Here is a 7,030-nt window from a genome sequence, read left to right as displayed (position 1 = left end):
GGAGAAAAGAGGATTCAAAGATAGTCCAAAGATTTTTGGCTTGAGTAGCTGTAAAGAAGAAAATGCCTTTTGCAGAGATGCAGTAGACTGGATGAGCAGATTTTCTTTTCCGGAGAAAAGACACAGAGGAGTAAAATGAAGAGTTTGGTTTTCAACATTTTGAATTGGAGATGTCTTTTAGATATTCAAGTGGAGATGTTAAACAGGCAATTGGATATTTTGGGCTGAGATTTAGGGGAGAATTTCCAAAAGAATTTAAAACTTTGAGAGCTATCAAATTATTGATGATATTTAAATCCACACAATTGGGGCAGATCATCTGAGAATTGAGTATAGATAGAAAAATATTTTGAGAGGGGAGGCCTGGCATTTTCCAGTCTTTAGAGCTCAGGTTGGTGAGAAAGAATTGACAAAAGAGACCAATAGGAATGAACAGGGATGCCTGAGTGGCTCAGTGGTTGAGTGCCTGGCTTCTGCTCAGGGTGTGATCCCAGGATCCTGGGATTGAGTCCCGCATCGGGCTCCCCGCAGGTAGCCTGCTTCTCCCTCTATGTCTCTGCCTCTCTCTCTGTGTCTCTCATGAATAAATAACTAAATAAAAATCTTTAAAAAAATAAGGAATGAATAATAAACTAGGAGATAGTCAAGAAAAAGTGTCCTGGAGGCCAAGTGAGGGAAAATTTTCTAGATGGAAGACAATTAAGTGTATTACAGGGTACTGATGGACTGAGTATAATGAGGACGTGAGAGAATTTTTTAGTAATCAAGTGGTCTGGGGTGTTCTGAGACATGGCTTTAAAGTAAAGAATGATGGGGATCCCTGGGTGGCTCAGTGGTTTAGCCGCTGCCTTTGGCCCAGGGCGAGATCCTGGAGTCCCGGGATCAAGTCCCACGTTGGGCTCCATGCATGGAGCCTGCTTCTCCCTCTGCCTGTGTCTCTGCCTCTCTCTCTCTCTCTCTCTCTCTCTCTGTCTCTCATGAATAAATAAATGAAATCTTTAAAAAAATAAAAATAAAGAATGAAATATGGCATCTTGCAATCTGCTCCAATTAGAAGGAAGCACAATGCCCACTGGGCCTCTTTGGGGTCTAGAGGTAGCTCAGTCCTCATGTAAGATTTCCTTTTTAGCCTTATTACCAATCACATGAAAGATGACCAGCTTTGAGGAGGGCCCAGACCAGGAAAGATCTCTTGGTTAGATCCAGGGAAGAGTATGAACAGAACTGTCATTTGAACCCTATAACAGAGCAGCATGTATCATTTTAGAAGCACCTGTGATGGGAGAAGATGCCATATGGAGGTTATAGAAAGTCCCAGGAAAAAGATGTACAATATAAACACCAAGAGTTCTGAAGCAAAGCTATGTTATCTACAGAAAAAAAAATTATATTCCACTCAAAAAGAGCCCTTGGTTGCTGCTAGGTTCTACAACAGAGCACGTAACCATGGGATCTCAAGTGACTATGCTGCAAGAACTGCCCATCTTGAGCTGCATGTTGTCAGATTTCATCAAGGCATAAGTTAGGCTAGACCAAGAGCAATCCACTGTAAAATAGAAACGGCACTTCTATTCTATTTCTAGGTGTGAGAAATGCAAACAGGTAGCCCAGATTCCCATGTCACCCACCATTGTCATACTGGCATCTTTCCCTTGGCTAACATCTGTGACCATAATAGGGGGTGCGAAAAGATCAAATGACAAGAGGAAAATGAGTGAGCTCTTCTAAGGGTGGATTAGAATGGCATATGTCTACAAACAAAGTGAACAATAACTATAGTCAGACTCTGCTTAGGGGAAGTCCAGAAAGACAGTAGTGAAGGAAAAATCTTCTCAATGGACAGAATTTTGGATCATCCCCTTTGCAAGGAAAGAGAAGTGGCCTGAGGTTAGAGTAAATGGAATGAGGGCTATTTGAAGATAGTTCGTCAGGAAGGAAAAAGATGTAGAGATCAGGGAAAGGGGTTCTGGGGAAGAGGCATGTCGATGCGCCTATGGGAGTGGACTGGAAGTATTTTGTATCACATATTCAAGCCCTCCAGAAAATACCCACACTAGAAAAGATTAAATAATCAATGTGGCAAAATAATTCACAGAGTTGATACCAACCGGCTCTAGTTATCAGCCACTCCAGTGCTGGCATGATGGGTGCATGAAGGGTGTGGCCATGGTGGTGGAAATGGAGGCTCTGAATGGGCTTTACAGAGTGGCTTCCCTCTCAGCATGGAACTGCTGGAACTGCTGCCAAATGTCCAGTTTGCCAGCAACAAAAACCAATGCCGAGCCTCCAAAATGGCTCCATCCTTTTAGGAGATATACTAGACACCTGAATTTGATTGCTCATACCCTTTTCTGTCAGCAGGGCCTCAACCAGCACTAACTGCCAAGTTTAGATAGGGTTTGATCCTCTTAAGTGAAATTCTATACATAATCACATCAACTGAAGAACATTCTCTATGGGAAATTAGGTGAGGCTGTAAGCACATGACCATGGGATCCACTGCTCCCATGTCACACTGTACCTCCCTGAAGCTGTCAGCCTGACAGAGTGATGGAAAAGCCTCTCTGAAGGCATAGCTGACATACCAGCTTAGAGATTATATCCTACAAGGATGGGGCATGCAGTATACTCACTCACTCAGCAACACTTATATGGCTCTGTATCCCTAGTAGGTTGAAAACTTGAGAAAGCAGCAGCTCTGCTGTCACTCCCAGTGATTCACTTGGTGACGATGTGCTTTTCCCTCCTGCACGTCTAGGCTCTGCAAGTCTCGATGTGCTGGTTCCATTGGGGAACATAGCAAGTCTCTCATTAAACACTCAGCTGTGGCTGCAGCTTGGTCATTTCGGGCTCCTTGTGCAGAGACTAACAAGAAGGAAGAAACTGAGTCCCCATTCTCATGAGTAGAATTAGCCCTGTCACTTGGGAGGAGGTCACAGTCCTGTCATATAATAGAGGCAGGGAAGAAAGGGCTTAACATTCAAGTGATCTGTTAGAACTCTCCCTACCTGTGATAGAAGATGGACAGATGTAGCATCCGTGGAACCTCGAGAAGAGGATCTGGGTTGCCCCACCAGATGAGGATCTGGGTTACCCTGCCAGGTGAGCCACCTAGGCCAGCAGAGGTCCTAGGTGAGGACCCAGAATGGGTAGTAGAGGAGAGAAAAGATGAGTATCAGTGGTGGCCTCAAGACCGGTTGCTGCAGTGAGGACTATAGTATATCCTACAAATCTTCCTCTTAAAAATCTCCTCAGAAAAAAAGAACAACCAGAAATCTGAAGGAACTGTTCCTGGATGAGGTGAATTTATACAAAGCTAGTGGATTCAAAGTAGCTCAGGGAGGTTCTGGTGTGCGGCTCAGGTTCCCAGCCCCAGCCCCAGCCCCAGCCCCCACCTCAGAATTAAGATTGCCACCCCAGCTACCTGGATGGTAGCCCCATGACAGCTCACAGCTGAATTCCTTCCCCCAGAGTGTCCTCAGCTGAAAGGAGCCGCCTGGCCCAAGGTCATGTCCACCCCCTATCCTACTAGGCAGCTCTCATCTGATTATTGCCCTGTGGACTGGGGAGACCTCCAGGCTCTGAGGCCTTCACCCAGCCCATCCTGGAAAGTCTCTGGTGGGTCTTAGTCTTGAGGCAAGAAAATAATTCAAGGAGGGCCCAGACAATGCTTGAGTGGTGCAAGCAAAGAGTTTATTACAGGAGTTTACACTCCAGAGATGTGAAGAGGGTGAGCTCCAGGGAGAGCTGCACCTGCAATTTGGGTCTCTTATCTTTTACTGACAGTTGTGAACTAAGAGCTGGAATGTTTATTATTTGGGGAGGGGGTTTCTTTGGGAACAGAATCTTGTGCCTTCTTCTCCTTTACTTGGTCAGGGTCTCCGACTTGTTTTGTCTTGAGTCCATCTGGCTTGATCTGGCTTCTTGTGGCCTTGTTTGAGGAATGCTGCCTGGGTGGGTTACTAACTTTTCTCATAATGGGCCTTGATTCCTGCTTTGCTGGTCTCCAGGCATCTTGTGAAAACCTAACTAACTGCTTGCTCTCATAGAATGACCAGACCTTATAGGCCGGACAAAGGCCTGGCTCTTGCCTCAATTTGCAATATGTTAGCATAACTCTGAAGGTTACATCTCTAGACCCAGAGGGCCCTGTGGGATCTGCTGAGGCCTCTGGTGGGCTTGCATCTCAATCAACCTCTCCCTCTGAGCAATCCCACTGCCCACACTCCTTCACTGGTGTTTTGTGGTGCACCCTCCTGATAAACCACTTTGGTGGGGATCTTAATCTCACCGTCTGTTTCCTGGGGGACACACTGTGAGACAGTAAATCTTTCAGGATGTTTTCCCCATCATTTCATTTTTTATCATAAAATAAATTACCACTATTTTTAAGAAGTGGATTTCAAAGACAAAAAAAAAATGTAGAGGCATAATTGGCTAAATTAATTCCCAAACAATGCCAACACTTTCATAGCAAGGCGTTGATTTTTACTGTGTTACTTTTGGTTTTTGTTTCCCTACTGATGCCCCAAGGAAGCTCTGATTCTCACCAGCCAATTTCCTTCCTTCCCAAGCAGAGTTCCTTATGAGCCTTAGTTCTGCTTTGGGTGTGTGTTGTTTTCTAATTTAGATTTTACCCCAAAACGCTAGCTATATAAAAAGGTATTAGCACAAAGAAGGAAGGAGAAGAAACAAAACAAGACAAAAAAGCCAAAAACTTTTGTTTATTTCTGAATACCCTATAGGAAGTTGTAAAAAGATTCATGCATAACAATAGAATGTAAATTTAGGTAATGATTTGGATCTTCTCCAATTGCAGCCTCAGCCTTGAAAACAACAGATTTCCTTAGAAATTCATTGTAGCTCAAACATAAAATTCTTGTTACACCATGGCTAATTGACATTGCACAAGCATATGTAATGAGTTTTTCAATAAAGAAATAAATACCTTTTGTGTAGAGGGAGAAAAAAAGGCCAATATGGGAGAATATTTTAGTAAATGAGTCAAGATAGGGATTTGGATGTTTTACGTTTTTTCATTTATATTTGCATTTATGTCACTGATCCGTAAAATTTCCAAATGAAAAAGAGGCAGCACTCTGTGACAGAGGCATAGTGGAGTAATTATGGGGGAAAAGACCCAAAAAACCCTGAGGTCCCCATGTTTAATCAGTGTAAAAACATTAGCTTTGCAAATTTTTATAGTTTCTTCTTGTATTTTTTGACCCAGGGATATGGGAAAAATAATAACTAACATATAATGTAGATATGGGATGAGTTCAAAACCACTGCTTTCTCAACCCATGTAATTCACTCAGCTTGGCTATTTTTAAACCATTTCTTGAAAGTCTGCTCATTTTTAGAAAAGATTTAAGATTGCTTTAAAAAAAAAAAAACTAAAGCAGAAAAAATAAGAAGTCAGGTAAGAGAGTAAATGAATGTAATAGAGTACAAAAGGAGAGTGGAAAAGCTAACCTGAAGCTAGGAGTTAGATTAGCATTCAACAACCTCCTTATGCAGAGTAGTACATTTACTAGAGGACTGCTAATTTGGCCTAACCTTTCTAGCAGCCAGCAAAAAAAGTGAAGGATGATAGGGATTTGATTAACCACCTCTATGATGTAGAGAAAATCCAGTGGATTAAAATCAGTGCAATGTTCCTAGTTGCCGAGACCTGAAAGATGTTTCTCTAGAGTCTTATCAAGGATGTTTCTATGTTGTAATTAAAATCTTCAATTACACTTTATATGAAAATTATTAGGAAGGAAAAGTTTTCCAGGGACAATTTTTGCTTCTTTTGGCAATTTATGGTTTTCATAATCTCCCCCAATTTAAGCCAATGACACAATACTGAGGAGCGAAGTCAGCAAATAAAATTTAAGTCAAGTTTGGCCCAGTTATCGTTAAAGAAAAAATTTTAGTGCTTGCTAAAATGGTAAGGAAGACTTTATTCAAGACTATTACGATGGGGCACAGTCTTAGGGAGAGAGATAGGGCACAAATCCAAATACAACAAGGACAAGTGGGGTTTGTATGCCTGGAGCAGGGTGCAGGGGTCAGTGGATAGAAATTAGTAAGAGGAGACCCCAGGGGTAGGAAGATTCTTGCTTAATTGGCTTTACAGAATTTTTGCTAAAGATAGGTCAAGGACATGTACTACAAAAATAGGGGATGAGGGACTCAATCAGATATCGAGTGTGATCAAATGTCAGGGGAGGAGATCCTAGACAAGTGAACTTGGCAGGATTCTTGCTAACACTGAACAGTGTAGGCCTGGGAAAGACAGGATGGACAGGGAAAGCCAAAGGGCAGACCAGTCAAGAAGAGGGCACAGAGGAGACTAGAGTTTGGTCAAGGAGAGTCTTAGTCAATATCTACTATGCACTAACCTTGAGAACTACCAAGATCTGTTCAAAAAGAAGTTTGGTGAATATTTTTTGTTAGGTTAGTATATCTGCATCTAAAAAAAATAGTCTGCAATGAAGCAAATATCCCTCATATCCTAAGCAGAGAAAAATTTTTATAGGGCAGGACCCCAGTGGTTTGGGATTGTCCAGTGCAACCTCCTACTGGGTGGGTACAGCTGCTGAATTCTGGAGGTACCACAGTTCATTTTGTACAGAGCCAAGGGCATATTTTTTGGATGACCATTTATCAGAAAAATACAAATTAAAATACTTATCTCTGTCTGACTGCTGTGTCGATCTCTCAACCAGTTCTGAACATAAGAGGAGAAGATGAGTTTTATTGACCCCCTTAAATGCCAGCAAACGGAAGGACATATGCTGGGCTATCCAACGCCATATTGCCCTGAAAATACAACATCAGTTATGGCAAGGGAGTAAATTTAGGAGGTTTCTCATTTGAAATGTTAAGTAACATCTTAATTTTAAGTAATACACATAATTATGTATATCAATTATGTAGAACCTACAAAAGAATTAAAAGAAACTTAAGAGAAAGCATATGCCCAAGTAAACAACTTAGAATACTTTGGGTTTATAAATTAACAGAATCGTGAAAAGAACAC

This window comes from Vulpes lagopus, chromosome 2 (assembly GCF_018345385.1).
Source record: "Vulpes lagopus strain Blue_001 chromosome 2, ASM1834538v1, whole genome shotgun sequence".
Lineage (NCBI taxonomy): Eukaryota > Metazoa > Chordata > Mammalia > Carnivora > Canidae > Vulpes > Vulpes lagopus.
This window is presented reverse-complemented; position numbering follows the sequence as displayed.